General features: G+C 46.0%; 1 pseudogene; it reads right to left on the reverse strand.

Moving 5' to 3' along the window:
* Window positions 1-2,784: 2,784 nt before the first annotated feature.
* The window catches only part of LOC135555827 (retinoic acid receptor alpha-like), a 187,040-nt pseudogene continuing 174,541 nt past the window's right edge, over window positions 2,785-15,283 (reverse strand).

Raw genomic sequence — 15,283 nt, forward strand, 5'->3', positions numbered from 1 at the left:
GAAACATTTAAAAACACACACAGGCATGGTTCTTTATTAAATGTCATTCTCTTCGTCCAATGATCTGGCATAATCAAAACAGTTATTTATTTTATCCCCAAATGCTGGTTGACATCTGATTGCATTACAAGTGAGAGTGCAGGGGAAAAAAACAGTTGTGCGTTGTCATACTGGCTGCAGAGAGGCTGGCCAATAGCAGCGTTCGATCGTTGTGAAGTACAGATCCACTCCTACTGAACAGCAGAGGCAGTGGTGTTGTGGGGAAAAGAGATGGGTAGGTAAGTTACACTATTTTGTGTAAACAGTGGTTAAACGTGGGGAAATAGCTAGCCTGATCCCAGATCAGTTTGTGCAACTCCTATTTCATTGTCATGCATTGGCAAGACGGCGCAAACTGATCTAGGGCCAGGCTAGAGAATAGCGAGGTACTCTGATGTGTCAGTAGAGTCAAGAATGACAGACAGATAAATACTAATAGTGTGTAAACAGAGGCAGTTGCGTTGCTGTGATAGAGGTGCTGATACTGTGAAACAAACTTACAGAGGCAGTGGTGTTGTGTTGTGGGTGGGTGGGGGGGGTAGAGAGATGGGGGGACATGTAAACATACAGAGGCAGTGGTGTTGTGGGGTGGGGGGGGTAGAGAGATGGGGGGACATGTATACATACAGAGGCAGTGGTGTTGTGGGGGGGGTGGGGGGTAGAGAGATGGGGACATGTATACATACAGAGGCAGTGGTGTTGTGGGGGGGGGTAGAGAGATGGGGGGACATGTATACATACAGAGGCAGTGGTGTTGTGGGGTGGGGGGTAGAGAGATGGGGGACATGTATACATACAGAGGCAGTGGTGTTGTGGGGGGGGGGGGGGTAGATAGATGGGGGACATGTATACATACAGAGGCAGTGGTGTTGGGGGGGGGTAGAGAGACGGGGGACATGTGTACATACAGAGGATGGGGGACATGTATACATACAGAGGCAGTGGTGTTGTGGGGGGGGGTAGAGAGACGGGGGACATGTATACATACAGAGGCAGTGGTGTTGTGGGGGGGGGGGGGGGACATGTAGAGGCAGAGATGGGGGGACATGTATACATACAGAGGCAGTGGTGTTGTGGGGGGGGGGTAGAGAGATGGGGGACATGTATACATACAGAGGCAGTGGTGTTGTGGGGGGGGGGTAGAGAGATGGGGGACATGTATACATACAGAGGCAGTGGTGTTGTGGGGGGGGGGTACAGAGAGAGAGATGGGGGACATGTATACATACAGAGGCAGTGGTGTTGTGGGGGGGGGGAGAGCAGTGGTGTTGTGGGGGGGGGTAGATGGGGGACATGTGGGGGGGGGTAGAGAGATGGGGGACATGTATACATACAGAGGCAGTGGTGTTGTGGGGGGGGGGTAGAGAGATGGGGGACATGTATACATACAGAGGCAGTGGTGTTGTGGGGGGGGGGGAGAGAGATGGGGGACATGTATACATACAGAGGCAGTGGTGTTGTGGGGGGGGTAGAGAGATGGGGGACATGTATACATACAGAGGCAGTGGTGTTGTGGGGGGGGGATGGGGGACATGTATACATAGAGGCAGTGGTGTTGTGGGGGGGGGGTGGGGGACATGAGAGATGATGGGGGGGACGTGATGAGGGATATACATACAGAGGCAGTGATGTTGTGAGCGTACTGGAATCGTGTCACTGAGTTTCCACGGACATAGATAGGATGTATCTACAGACAATGTGCTACAATGTGAGCATACTGGTAATGTGGTACAGTTTGTGACTGATGGTGGGGGGGGGTAGTGGGAGCACATAGATAATGTGCTACAGTACAGAGGCAGTGCTGTTGGGGGTAATACATACATTATCCAGAAATGGAATGAGAGAGGGACGACCTTAGGAAAAAAAAAAGGGGGGGGTCACGGAGTTGTTGGTCTTTAAATTGTCAAATCTTTCTTCTTTTTTTTTTAAATTTCAGGTGAAGTATAAATTCAACTCTCTTTACAGGTTGTCAATGGCTATGGTGTTCCTAGCAGTCAGTCCCTTCCTTACGCGGTCTAAACAGGCGACCAGTGATTCATGCCTTCACTTCAGGACGCCAAACAAGAACAAAAAGCAAAACATAAAAGGCTTTGACAAAAGTGAAAATTGGCTAGACTCCATGTACTTTAACACAAAGGAATACATCTTATGTACATTATTTCATGGCTGCTATTTTCTTACAGGTCATCTTCATAACTCCACAACAACTTGACACTAGATCATAGAACCACTACGTTTCCTTTTCTCCTATGAAAAAAAGAAGAAAATACTGTAAATGGAACAAAACCAGAGAGATGCCAACCCAACCTGGTCCAAATTTGTGTTTTGTGTCTCAATTTGATCCAACTTGTGAACGTGACAGTGCAAGAGGTCTAGTGCATAAAGTGAATTGCATCTGAAATCGTGTCGTCATTTTTGTTCTACTTATCTGATATTCTGATTTGATAGAAAAAAAAACACACATTTCCACTGTGACTACTTAGTGTGCTGATATTCCTGGGTGAAACGAAGAGAACAAAACACTAGGTCTGGGGAGGTGGGATCACAAATAACATCTAAGTTCTTAGAACAGTGAGAAAAATACTGAGAAAAAAGATAGCAACTCCTCTTTTATGCATCACTCCACCTGGACAATTCAAATTGCAATGATTACTTTTTCAATATATATATATATTTATATTTCCATATATCTTTTGTTAGAAAATCTGTCTCTCAAAGTTGTGAAGGAGAAGGAGAGGCAGCCCCCCCCCCCCCCTGAGCAGCCCCCAGTTGCTGTCCCTGACAACATTTAGGGATGACTCGTGCCCAGTGTCCAGCAGTCTGTCTGTCTAGTTCCCTGCAGAAAGACGTAGGTCTTGTCGACCTCTTTACCCCAGGTCTGACAGGCACTGAGCCTGAATTCCTGTCCATAGTCTTGAGGAGGAGAGAGGAAGAACAGAGTCATCACTGAGGAGAGAAAACAGCACATCTCAGATTAAACTCCTTGTGTTGCGTCTGCCAATCCCTGGCGCTGGTTCTGAGGCATGTCTATGGTGGTGGTGGTGGGGGTGATGGTTATAGTGCCATCCAGATTCAGTTAAGTATGATGGTGCCCGGTCTGGGGCTGAGATAGGGGGAGTGGGGGGGACGGCTGTCTGTCCATTGAGGCCTGCGTTTACCCTCAACGTGTCAAAGTCCGTCCTGGTTGGGCCCAGGCTTGGCCCTCTTCCTAACCCCACTCCACTCCACTCTGGCCTGGTTTGTCACAGTGTGGGAGTCTGTAGTCATGCCTTCTGGCTGTCCCTGCCTGGGGGGTGGTGGTAGACCCCAGTCTAAGGGGAGGGTGCAGGGGGGCTGCTGCGGGCTGAGCTGGGGGACAGGCTTGGGCTGCAGCTGCCTGGTGGGGCCCCTCCTCCGCTGGAGCGGCCCCCACTGGCCCCCTGGCCCTCCAGACCCTCTGAGTTTTCCAGCATCTCCTGGATGAGAGGGGGCATGGAGCCTGGGATCTCCATCTTCAGAGTGATCACTCGCTCCGCTCCTGGAGGAGGAAAAGGAGGAAGGGAGGAGAACAGAGAGGCAGAGAGAGTGAGAGGGTCATGTGTTCCACAAGTTTCGGCCACTACAGCAAAATATCATATGTAAGACCCTACATATTTTTCTTCAAATAAATAACACCTGATATAGATAGAAATGGTAGTAGTGTTGCACTGAGACTAGGGCTGAATTAATACAGGGGCCCAAGCCCGTAGGTGGCCCAAGAGGTAAGAAAAACAACACCAAATATACAATCACAGGAGCCAACTCAAAGTTTAAAATACACCAGAGAGCATAATTTAGCCACAGAGGATCAATAGTTTCTACAAAATTAACTGTGAATTAAGTTATATAACAAGCTCATACAGGTAACTGCCAAAATAAAGTTAACACCAACATAAAACAATACAGTTTACCAAGCTACCAATGACTTCACACTGGAAGAAGTTTAAGCTACACTACATCTACCCTGTAAAAACAAAAACAACGCAGTGTGCAGGCGTGTTCTCTCACCCTTGGCGCTGATGCTCCTGAGGTCCGTGATCTTCATCAGCATCTTGGGGAACATGTGTGGTTTGTGAGGCCTCCTCTTCCTCACGTAGATCTTCAGAGCTTCCAGTAGGGGCTCCTGTAGTACGTCAACCTTGTCTGCCTGCTCCAGATCCTGACGGTCTACACACAGGCGCACACACACACACAGGCGCACACACACACACAGGCGCACACACACACACACACAGGCGCACACACACACACACAGGCGCACACACACACACACAGGCGCACACACACACACACACAGGCACACACACAGGCACACACACACAGGCACACACACACACACACAGGCACACACACACACACACACACAGGCACACACACACACACACACACACACACACACAGGCACACACACACACAGGCACACACACACACAGGCACACACACACAGGCACACACACACACAGGCACACACACACACACACACACACACACACACACACAAATGAAAAACACATCCTTAACACCCAATACTAATTTGCTTGAAAACAAATGACAATTGTCTTTGTGATATCAACTCCCGGCCCTGATAGGAGGTGCAGTGCTGTATTTGAATGGGAGCAGCGGTGCAGTACCTCCACACAGCAGACAGATGCCGCTGAGCAGGCCGGTCTCGGCGTCGTCCATCTCCAGAGGGAGGAGTGTTTGGGCGAAGGCGAACACCAGGTCTGTGAGCGGGCCGAAGCCTGCGTTGTGCATTTGGGTCCTGTTCAGGGTCAGCCCGTCTGAGAACGTCATTGTGTCCTGGTCCGGAGTGTACCGCGTGCATATCCTCAGAATCTAAGGTACAAAGAGGGAAGGAGGGAAACGAGGGAAAAGAAGTCAGTCAGTCTTGCGAGCCGAAATGGCTCTTCAGGGCCTATCTCCTGTAGCGTGAAGCAGCTTGATGTACCAGTACACCCCCCCCCCCGCTCAATTGTTTTTATGACCAGGGATCAAACTCCCAATCTCAGGACGGACACTAACCACAAGGCCACTGAGTTAGTTGGAAAGGGAAGGGGAGCACAAATATATTGCTGTTCACTTTCTGTAGATGTTTTGCTGTTTGTAATAAATACACGCATGTCCTAATGTGTGTGTGTCCTGATGCGTCTTCTCACCAGTATGTCCAGGCAGGCAGCCTTGAGCAGGGTGATCTGGTCAGCGATAGTGAGGGTGGTGAAGCCTGGCAGATGCTTGGCAAACTCCACCGTCTTGATGATACACTTAGTGGACAGCTCACTGAACTTATCCCACAGGTTGACATCTAGAGCCACGCGGTGCTCTGCACTGTTATTCTGTAGGGAGGGAGAGGGAGATACATACATATAGGTTATTCTGTGATTCTACAAATACATTGGCTGGTATGTTGAGCGTGCAAGGAGTGTGTATGTTAGTCGGTGTTTGTAATACCCAAACATGTTGGCAGAGTGAGGGTAATGTGTGTGTGTGTGTATAAGTCACCGTGGTGTATTTGCCCAGCTGACAGAGCGAGGGGAAAGTCTCCTTATGGGCCTTGCGGACACGTTCGATCATCTGCTCGGTCTCGGTACTCAGCACGTAGATCTCAGTACACTCTGGCTTCTTCTCCTCCTTCTTCTTCTTGTTCCTGTCGTTCCTCACCGCTGCGGGAGGGAGAGAAAGAGACGAAGAGAGGGGGAGAGGGTTATCCTTTGGGCTCAAATGGCAATTTTCGGGATATGTGAACACTAACCACTACAGGTTGACCTCACAATCCTCCATGCCATCTCCGGCCAAAGAGAGAACACAGAGGCAGTCAGAAAAACGATCGCTATCCCGGAGACCAGACATTACTGGAAACACATACGCTGATCAACTGGGACATTGTACGTTGGGGGAAATACACACATCAACCACTAGATGGAACCATATACACTATTTATCCTCAAACTGGCACACACACACACAGAGAGAGACAGAGAGAGACCGAAAAGAGACAGAGAGAATAAAAAATGTGTTAAAGTGTGTTATGTGAGACATTTTCAGAGGAGAGGGTGTAAGTGAATTGTATGTGGGAGGGAGAGAGAGAGAGGGGGAGAGCTGAAGTGCTTTGATGTGACAGTGTGAAAAGAGCTTAAGAAGGAGAATCTGTGTGTCGCTGATCTGGCACAATACAGACAGGGAGACATTGGAGAGTGGGGACTAACTCTCTGTCTCCAAACAGTAGCAACAGACACACACACACTCTCTCTCTCTCTCCCCCTCCCTCTGTCTCTCTTTCACCTTCCTTCTCCATCACTTCACATTCTGTCTACCCTCCTCTAGCGACCCACTGTATCACCACTAGAGGTCGACCGATTAATTATGGCCGATATCAAGTTTTCATAACAATTGGTAATTGGCCGTTGTGGACGCCGATTATGGCCGATTACATTGCAATCCACGAGGAGACTGCGTGGCAGGCTGACCACCTGTTATGCAAGTGCAGTGTCAAAAGGACCTTGTGGCTGTAAGGAGCCAAGGCAAGTTGCTAGCGAGTATTAAACTTAACTGATAAAAAACAATCAATCAATCTACACATTTTCACTAGTTAACTACACATGGTTGATGATATTACTAGATTAACTAGCTTGTTCTGCGTTGCATATAATCAATGCGGTGCCTGTTAATTTATCATCGAATCACAGCCTACTTCAACCTTGTCGAACGGGGGATGATTTAACAAAAGCGCAATCGCGAAAAAAGCACAATTGTTGCACAAATGTACCTAACCATAAACATCAATGCCTTTCTTAAAATCAATACACAGAAGTATATATTTTTAAACCTGCATATTTAGTTAAAATAAATGCATGTTAGCAGGCAATATTAACTAGGGAAATCTTGTGTTCAGTGCAAGCAGTCAGGGTATATGCAACAGTTTGGGCCGCCTGGCTCGTTGCGAACTGTGTGACCGTAATTAATTTGCATGAATTTGACCTAATTATGACATAACATTTAGGGTTGCCACCCGTTCAATAAAATACGGAACGGTTCCGTATTTCACTGAAAGAATAAATGTTTTGTTTAAGAAATTATAGTTTCCGGATTTGACCATATTAATGACCAATGGCTCGTATTTCTGTGTTTATTATAATCAAGTCTATGATTTGATATTTGATAGAGTAGACGGACTGAGTGGCGGTAGGTAGCAGCAGGCTCGTAAGCATTCAAACAGCACTTTCCTGCATTTGTCAACGTTTATGACTTCAAGGCTATCAACTCCTGAGATTAGGCTGGCAATACTAAAGTGCCTATAAGAACATCCAATAGTCAAAGGTATATGAAATAGAAATGGTATAGAGAGTAATAGTCATATAATAACTACAACCTAAAACTTCTTAACTGGGAATATTGAAGGCTCATGTTGAAAGGAACCACCAGCTTTCATATATTCTGAGCAAGGAACTTTTTAGCTTTTTTTACATGGCACATATTGCACTTTTACTTTCTTATTCAAAATGGTTTTGCATTATTTAAACCAAATTGAACATGTTTCATTATTTGTTTGAGACTAAATTGATTTTATGTATTATATTAAGTTACAATAAAAGTGTTCATTGTGCATTCAGTATTGTTGTAATTGTCATTATTACAAATAATACAAACATATTTCATTTATTAATTTATATATTATTTGTAATTTTATTTATTTTTAATTTTTAAAATCGGCCGAGTAATCGGGATCTGTGTGGAAAAATCATAATCGGTCGACCTCTAATCTTCACGTCATATTTCTATATTCTCAATGTATTAAGAGCTGCCAAAATAAGGCAATGACACATATATGTGTGTGTGTGTGTGAGAGTGTGTGTGAGTGAAAGAGTGTGTGAGTGAGAGAGAATTGGAAAGAAGAAGGGAACCATGATAAATAAGATGCTCTCTTTCCTCAGGGCAGCGCAGCACTGTTCACTATGTATGTTACACTGTTGTTCCCCAGAGACAGAGCTGCCAGCGTGGGCCCAGAAAACACAACCTAATGAAGCCATTAAAGAACTATTAGCCTGGCACTCTAATCAGTCATGGCACACACACACACACAACTTAGTAAATAGCATCAGTGTGTCACCCCCCCTTCAGAGATAAGAGTCTTACTGTTAGGGGTTCTAGGTTGACCGTTCCAGGTTGACCGGCTCTAAGGTCAATCAAGAGGGGTTAAGACAGCCCTGGACACACACACAGCCCAGCTACATAACTCAATATAGATCCCAACTTAAAAACGCAAAAAAACCACACACACACACCTGATGATTTTGTCAAATATATATTTTGTAAACACCACAACACACTGTGTGCCACTTCCCAGGTGTAGTAACATACTCCCCACCACTAGATGGCAGTAGTTGATTTCCCTAGCGGCCTTGACTGGGATGAATGTTGCTATAAACCAGCGGCTCGGAACACTGAGGAGGAGAACTCACTTACAGGGGGCCTAGAGGATAATGTGCTAGGAGATTGTTTTAGCGCTTAGCCTCATTGAAGCCTATAGGGGGATATACAGTGTGTGTGAGCATATGTGTGTGGTGGATGTATAGGTGAGCGTGGACCGAGGGAGGGAAGCCATCATGGGGTGTGGCAGGTTGCGCACCATTGCTTCTTGATATAAAAAAAAACCATCTCGAAATGTATTGGAACCATCACTTTTTGTCATGTCAGCGCGTGGTGCTTTGAATATCTACTTCGGGAAGGCATTTCTTGGGAGACAGTATTCACTCAGAAGAGACAGGCGAACGAACGAGAGAGAAATGTCTACTGTTTATTTCACTGTTGTTTATCATCTACTTCACTTGCTCTGGCAATGTTAACATGTGTTTCCCATGCCAATAAAGCCCTTAAATAGATGTATTTATTTTTTATAATAAAAAAAATGAGAGGAGAAACTGTTTCCCATGCCAATAAAGCGCCTTAAATTGAAATTGAGAGAGAGAGACATACAGAGAGAGAGACATACAGAGAGAGAGAGTCATACAGAGAGAGAGAGTCATACAGAGAGAGAGAGTCATACAGAGAGAGAGCGCGAGAGTCATACAGAGAGAGAGCGCGACAGACATACAGAGAGAGAGCGCGACAGAGAGAGAGAGAGACCTACAGAGAGAGAGAGAGAGACCTACAGAGAGAGAGAGCGAGACCTACAGAGAGAGAGAGAGACCTACAGAGAGAGAGAGAGACCTACAGAGAGAGAGAGAGACCTACAGAGAGAGAGAGAGACCTACAGAGAGAGAGACCTACAGAGAGAGAGACCTACAGAGAGAGAGAAATAAGAGACATACAGAGAGAGAGACATAAGAGACATACAGAGAGAGAGACATAAGAGACATACAGAGAGAGAGAGACATACAGAGAGAGAGACATACAGAGAGAGACATACAGAGAGAGGAATAGTACTCACACTCCTTGGACATGCCCACTTGTAAACACTTCTGCAGGCGGCAGTACTGGCAGCGGTTGCGGGTGACCTTGTTGATGATGCAGCCCTTCTCGCGATGACAGGTGTACACCATGTTCTTCTGGATACTGCGCCGGAAGAAACCCTGAGAGAGCGAGAGGGTCGGCTGTGACATTTGCTTTAATTGAGCATTAAAAGAAATGTCATTGTAAAAAATAAATAATAATAATAATAATTATTATTATTTTAAAAAAGGTGAAGGGGAGAAAGATTGCTGTTGTGTTCTTGTTTGGCAATATACAAATATGAATTTCATGCTTTGATGTCAATGTAGCATCGTGGAAGTGAAAAAGAACGAGAGAGAAAGAATAGGAAGACGAGAGAGGGGGTTGGGCTGATAAAAGGTCATTTTTGATAGCAGTGGTATCATCGAGATAGCAAAACTAGAACAGGCGATATATTTTTGACGATATATCATATTTGTTTTCAGAACTGTTATTTCCATGATTGATCACTTGTTCTCTCATCTCCCTGCAGCAGACATACGATGAGCAATATGTCCGGAACATAAAAAAATAATCACAGTATCGAATCGCAATAGACATAAAACGTTAGCAATTCCCAGCCCTAATATGTAACATGCTGTCTTCGCACTCACAATTACACAACCCCCGATGAATCAATACAACACATCGACGTCTTAACAGTGCCCACACGGTGTTCAACTTCCCTTTCTGTGTGTGTCTGTCAGAGAGAGCAGAGTCCAGCCACGTGTTTGTCCACAGTGACTAACAGTGGCACCACCAACACCACACGTGCTACTCTCTACACTGAATCATGCCCGATCACACTCTGCTATTTGGGCATTTTAAACGAGGCAGTTAACATATTTTAAGACACGACTTTTACAACCCACTAAGCTGAGGGAAATGTGCTAGCTTTGGCAGCGTGTGGACACTTTTGATGCCAATAGAGCAATTTGATGGGGAAAACAGTGTGTGGGAAAGACTACGTTTATTAGACATTAACAGTTGACATTTGAGTCATTTAACAGATGGGTTTTATTCAGAGCGACTGTACATACATTGGAATCGAACCCACAACCCTTTGCAACCTCCATGCTCTACCAAAGGGCCCACATGGGGACTATTATCTGTGTGTGTGTGTGCACATGTGTATGTGAGTGTCAGTGTGTCTGTTCATCTATGCGGCTGCGTGTGCCTAGCTTGGCCAGGGGCTGGTTAGTTGTGCCACACCAGGTGGGCATTAACTCAGTAGTCTTAAGCACCAATGAGCTCCCATTGGTTAATCCCTTAAGGGGTTTATGGGCAGACAGGGCCATCATACTAACTCCCATTCCTCCCCAGATAGTGCCCTCCTCGTCCGTAGGGACGATGACCGCAAGAGACTGACAGGCAAGTAGTGTGGGAAGCTTTCTGCCTATTGTGTTGAAGTGTGGTGTGTGTGTGTGTGTGTGTGTGGGTGTGTGTGTGTGAGGCAGATGCCTTGCAAATACAACGCATGTTTGTTAAATACAATGTGCACGTTTCACTGTCATCGTGTGAATATCTAGATCAAGGTCACTGATCAGAACATTGCCCATGAACAGTGCAGGTGTAATAGTGCTTGTGTGTTGGAGTAACTCATACAGATCCATTCATACTGGAGAAGACTAACAGAAGTGGAGAGCCTGTGTTGCTGACCTATGAACCAGTCATTGTGACGGGATGAGTGAGTGATGGCATACAGAGAGCGGTAGAGGCTGCTGGACAGAGACACACTAAGTGTGCCAAACGTTAGGAACACCTTCCTAATATTGAGTTGCACCCCGTTTTGCCCTCAGAACAGCCTCAATTCGTTGGGACCTGGACTCTACAAGGTGTCGAAAGCGTTCCACGGGGATGCTGGCCCATGTTGACCCCAATGCTTCCCACAGTTGTGTGAAGTTAGCTGGATGTCCTTTGGGTGGTGGACCATTCTTGATACACACGGGAAATTGTTGAGCGTGAAAAACCCAGCAGCGTTACAGTTCTTGACAAAAAACAGGTGCACCTGACACCTACTACCATACCCCGGTTCAAAGGCACTTAAATCTTTCGTCTTGCCCATTCACTCTCTGAATGGCACACATACACAATCCATGTCTCAATTGTCTCAAGGCTTAAAAATCCTTCTTTAACCGGTCTCCTCCCCTTCATCTCCACTGTTTGAAGTGGATTTAACAAGGGACACCAATAAGGGATCATAGCTTTCACCTGGACTCACCTGATCAGTCTGTGTCATGGAAAGAGCAGGTGCTCCTAATGTTTTCTACACTCAGTGCATGCGCCGATATGTGAAAGAGGACAACAGATTTGACAGGAAGACAGATGAATATTTAAACCCCCCCCCCAAAAAAAAAAAAACAGGTAAAGAACAAAAGCACAGCTAAAAAAGGACGGTCAGACAGGAGAGAAGATGAGTAGACAGGCAAGCAAACAAACCAACATACCGAGCGTAAACAGAGAGCAAATACAAACAGATAGAAAAGGGATGAATAAACAGGCTGTAAAAAGAGACGGAGAGCAAACATGAACAGATGTACAGCCAGATGCAACAGAATAATGACTGGAGAAGAAAAAGAACGATGCCCTGCAGCAACTATGAGTAATGCTTGTGGCGACAATTAGTGTGCCTCTCTGGTGTTACACTTTTCCCAGGAATATCACTAATCCGCTCCATCGCACACACACACACACACACACACACACACACACACACACTATTGTGGGGGAGATTAAGTGGCGACAGCCCCTAATGCCAGCAGACCAGAGCTGGTGTGTGTGTTGTGGCAGAGTGCACAGGCCAGGCCAACCACTCCTCTGCTTTGAGCCCTGTGTGAAGGTCAGGTGACCCGTTAAGCCTCCAAGTCTGTCGCCCCTAATCAGGATCAGCGGAGCCAACATGGATGACTTGAAACCTACCATACATTAGAAAACATAGCACATCGGACGCCGTCCATTTTGTGCCAAACGGCCCTGGTTTCCTCAGCTTATGGGGTTTGTAAAGGTAGAGAAATGTAACTGAATGCAGCCGGTGAGGGAGTCAGTGTGGACATGGGGCGTGAATCTAGCCCCGCTACGCTGCGTTCGCATAGTGAACATACTGTATGTAAGCCTACCCTCCCAGGCAGAAGGTAGACAGTCATGTTACGACAGGGGCACTGCCACATGTGGTGGGTGATGCCCTCTCCACATGCCAGAGGAGATCCCTGTGCCCAGTTTGGCAGTGGCACTGCTTAGCATGGCAGTGGCACAACCATGAAAAATATTAAGCCCTTTTACTGGGTAAGTCTCTGTGCTATCATATTTATAGACTCCCACTGATTCAAACAGCAAATTCTTCATAACATCAGGCATTAGTATTAGGTCAACTTGGAATCCTTGGAAAACAAGCAGTAAGCACTAACTAAAATAGTGAAGTCCATTGTTGTTCTAGTGGTGTGTGTTTGATGCTTCATGGGATTATGCTGCCCTACACAGGCCAATCAGCATCCAACACAGGCCAATCAGCATCCAACACAAGTAGAGAGAGACCCTACTCCTCGAGCTACAGATTTCTAGGAACTGATCTAGAAAGACTAGCCTACACTCCCTAGAAAGAGAGTGTGTGAGAGATAACCTCTCAGTCCCTTAAAAATGCATTACAATATCACAGCCGGCATGAAATAATCATGGCGGAAAGAGGTGAGCTCGGTGATTTCACACAGCTGCAAACACCACGGTCGTGTAACTCCCCTACCACTCTTCATGCAGTCCAGGGCTGTGGTTTTATTATGGCGTTGAAGTGTACATCCCAAAAGGCACCTCAAATAGGAACTCTTTCTCTCTGCTTCTGCTATGGGCTGGGATGAGGGCTCTAACTTCTACGTGGCATTCAGCTGGGTAGTTGATGCCTTATTGACGCTCCTGTGCCCTCTCTTCCTAGAGAGGTCCTGGGTTTGGGATCAGATAGGAAGCATACCCCAGGCAAGAAGGTCTCTGATGGCTCAATTCCCTTAGAGGAACCAGACCGCGACGGGCCGTGGCAGAACCAGCAGAACCAACTAGCCTTGTTCGTTCTTGGTTGTTTTCCATTTGCAGTGGAACTGGAAACGGGACTAGGTTTCATTGGCGGGGGAAACAAATGTCTAGTGACGATTTTCGGAGCGCGACCGAGGACGCCAGGACTATTGTTGTGATGCGTACTGGAGGCATTAGCATGGCTGTTTTGTGCCATCCTTTGGAGAGTGAACAGAATAGAGGAGACGGCTGAAACGAGCCCGAGAAAATGCACAACGTATCATCCTGCGAAGAGAGGATCATTTCAGCCGGTTGAAAGACCAGCTTATGCGTCGAAAGGCTCTTCCCAGCTGCTCAAAATCTTTTTGAGCTTTAGAGGTATTTGTTAGCGTAGCTGAACCGTTCGTAGTCAGATTTTCCTTCCTCTGTTGAGGTGTACTACGCACACACAAATGAACATGCACCTACTAAAATAGTATGTCCAAAACAGTCTGTTTCCTCTGACTGGCCTTTTTGACAGCTACAGCTGTTAGTGGCCTGAAATCCCCTGGACTGAAACTCAGTAATTACAAGGTGTGAAGAATGTTCTGGCAGCAGAGGGCTGGTGCCGTGGTCGAAGACCGGCCTAGCGCACTGGAAGTACAACCATAGCTAAACAACTACAGGAGCTAGACCTTACAGCTCTGGAACTAAAACAATACACTGTGGCTAAACTACAGGAGCTCGAGCTAACAATACTGGAACTACAGCAATATACAAAGAAGCACTTTACAGGAGAGAAGTGCTGATGTTAGTAAAGAGGACTAGAGCTGTGTTCGGATACTCGTACTATGTAGTATGCTTATTGGTCATAGTATGGCTATAGTTATTATGCAAAAAGTTCCCGGATGTCGTACTACATTCGTCAAAATACGAAGTATACAAGCAGTGGACACCATTTCTGTGCTTTTAGGGCCCATAATGCAACTCTTCAGAAAACGGGCGTGGCTTCACAACGTTTTCAGATTGGAAGAAATGGTGGAAAATATGCTGCCGAAGTCCGACGAGAGCGGATACAAATTCATTGATTTAACTAATTTTGAAAATGTTGAGCAATGTAATAAAGCAATGACTTTTCAAATAAGTTACGCTACACGTTATGTTGACTGACAATTTGCTAGTTACGCTATCCTGCATTACAGCAGTACGTACTGGTATGTTAGCTAGTTAACTAACGTCAGCTGGCTACTAACACATCGAACTAGCTAGTATATTAACTATATGCTATCTAACTACCCAACGTTTATTGACTTGATTATTCACATCATTCTTAGCTAAGTGGTGTAGTCGTTGTGCATTCTTAACGGACATGGTTAATTCTGGCTATCTACTCCGATTTCAGAGCACTCTCGTCTGAGTGTGCCAGAGCGCAGAATAACTTAGGAATTTATGAACACTCAACACCTGTTGAATATGGCCGGTGTCAGTAAACATCAGCCAAAAAAAGTGTGATTTAAATTGTTGCCAGCAGCACAGTTACAGTCTCCAACACTCTGGATAACATGTAAAGAGCCTAACCAGCTTTGCTCGGGAGAGTAAAATGGTCAAAGTGAGGTGTTCTCTCATTTAATGTCTGGATGTAACTAGCAAGCTAGCTAACTTTAGCCAGTTAGCTTGGGTGCTTGACTGCCGGTGTGAGGTCAGAACGCTAGTATCGAACCTACTGCTCAGCAGTAGGTCCAGTGTGTACTCAAAACGCTCCGAGACTAAAACACTCTGATTTTAC

Source organism: Oncorhynchus masou, chromosome 15, assembly GCF_036934945.1.
Source record: "Oncorhynchus masou masou isolate Uvic2021 chromosome 15, UVic_Omas_1.1, whole genome shotgun sequence".
Taxonomy (NCBI): Eukaryota; Metazoa; Chordata; class Actinopteri; order Salmoniformes; family Salmonidae; genus Oncorhynchus; species Oncorhynchus masou.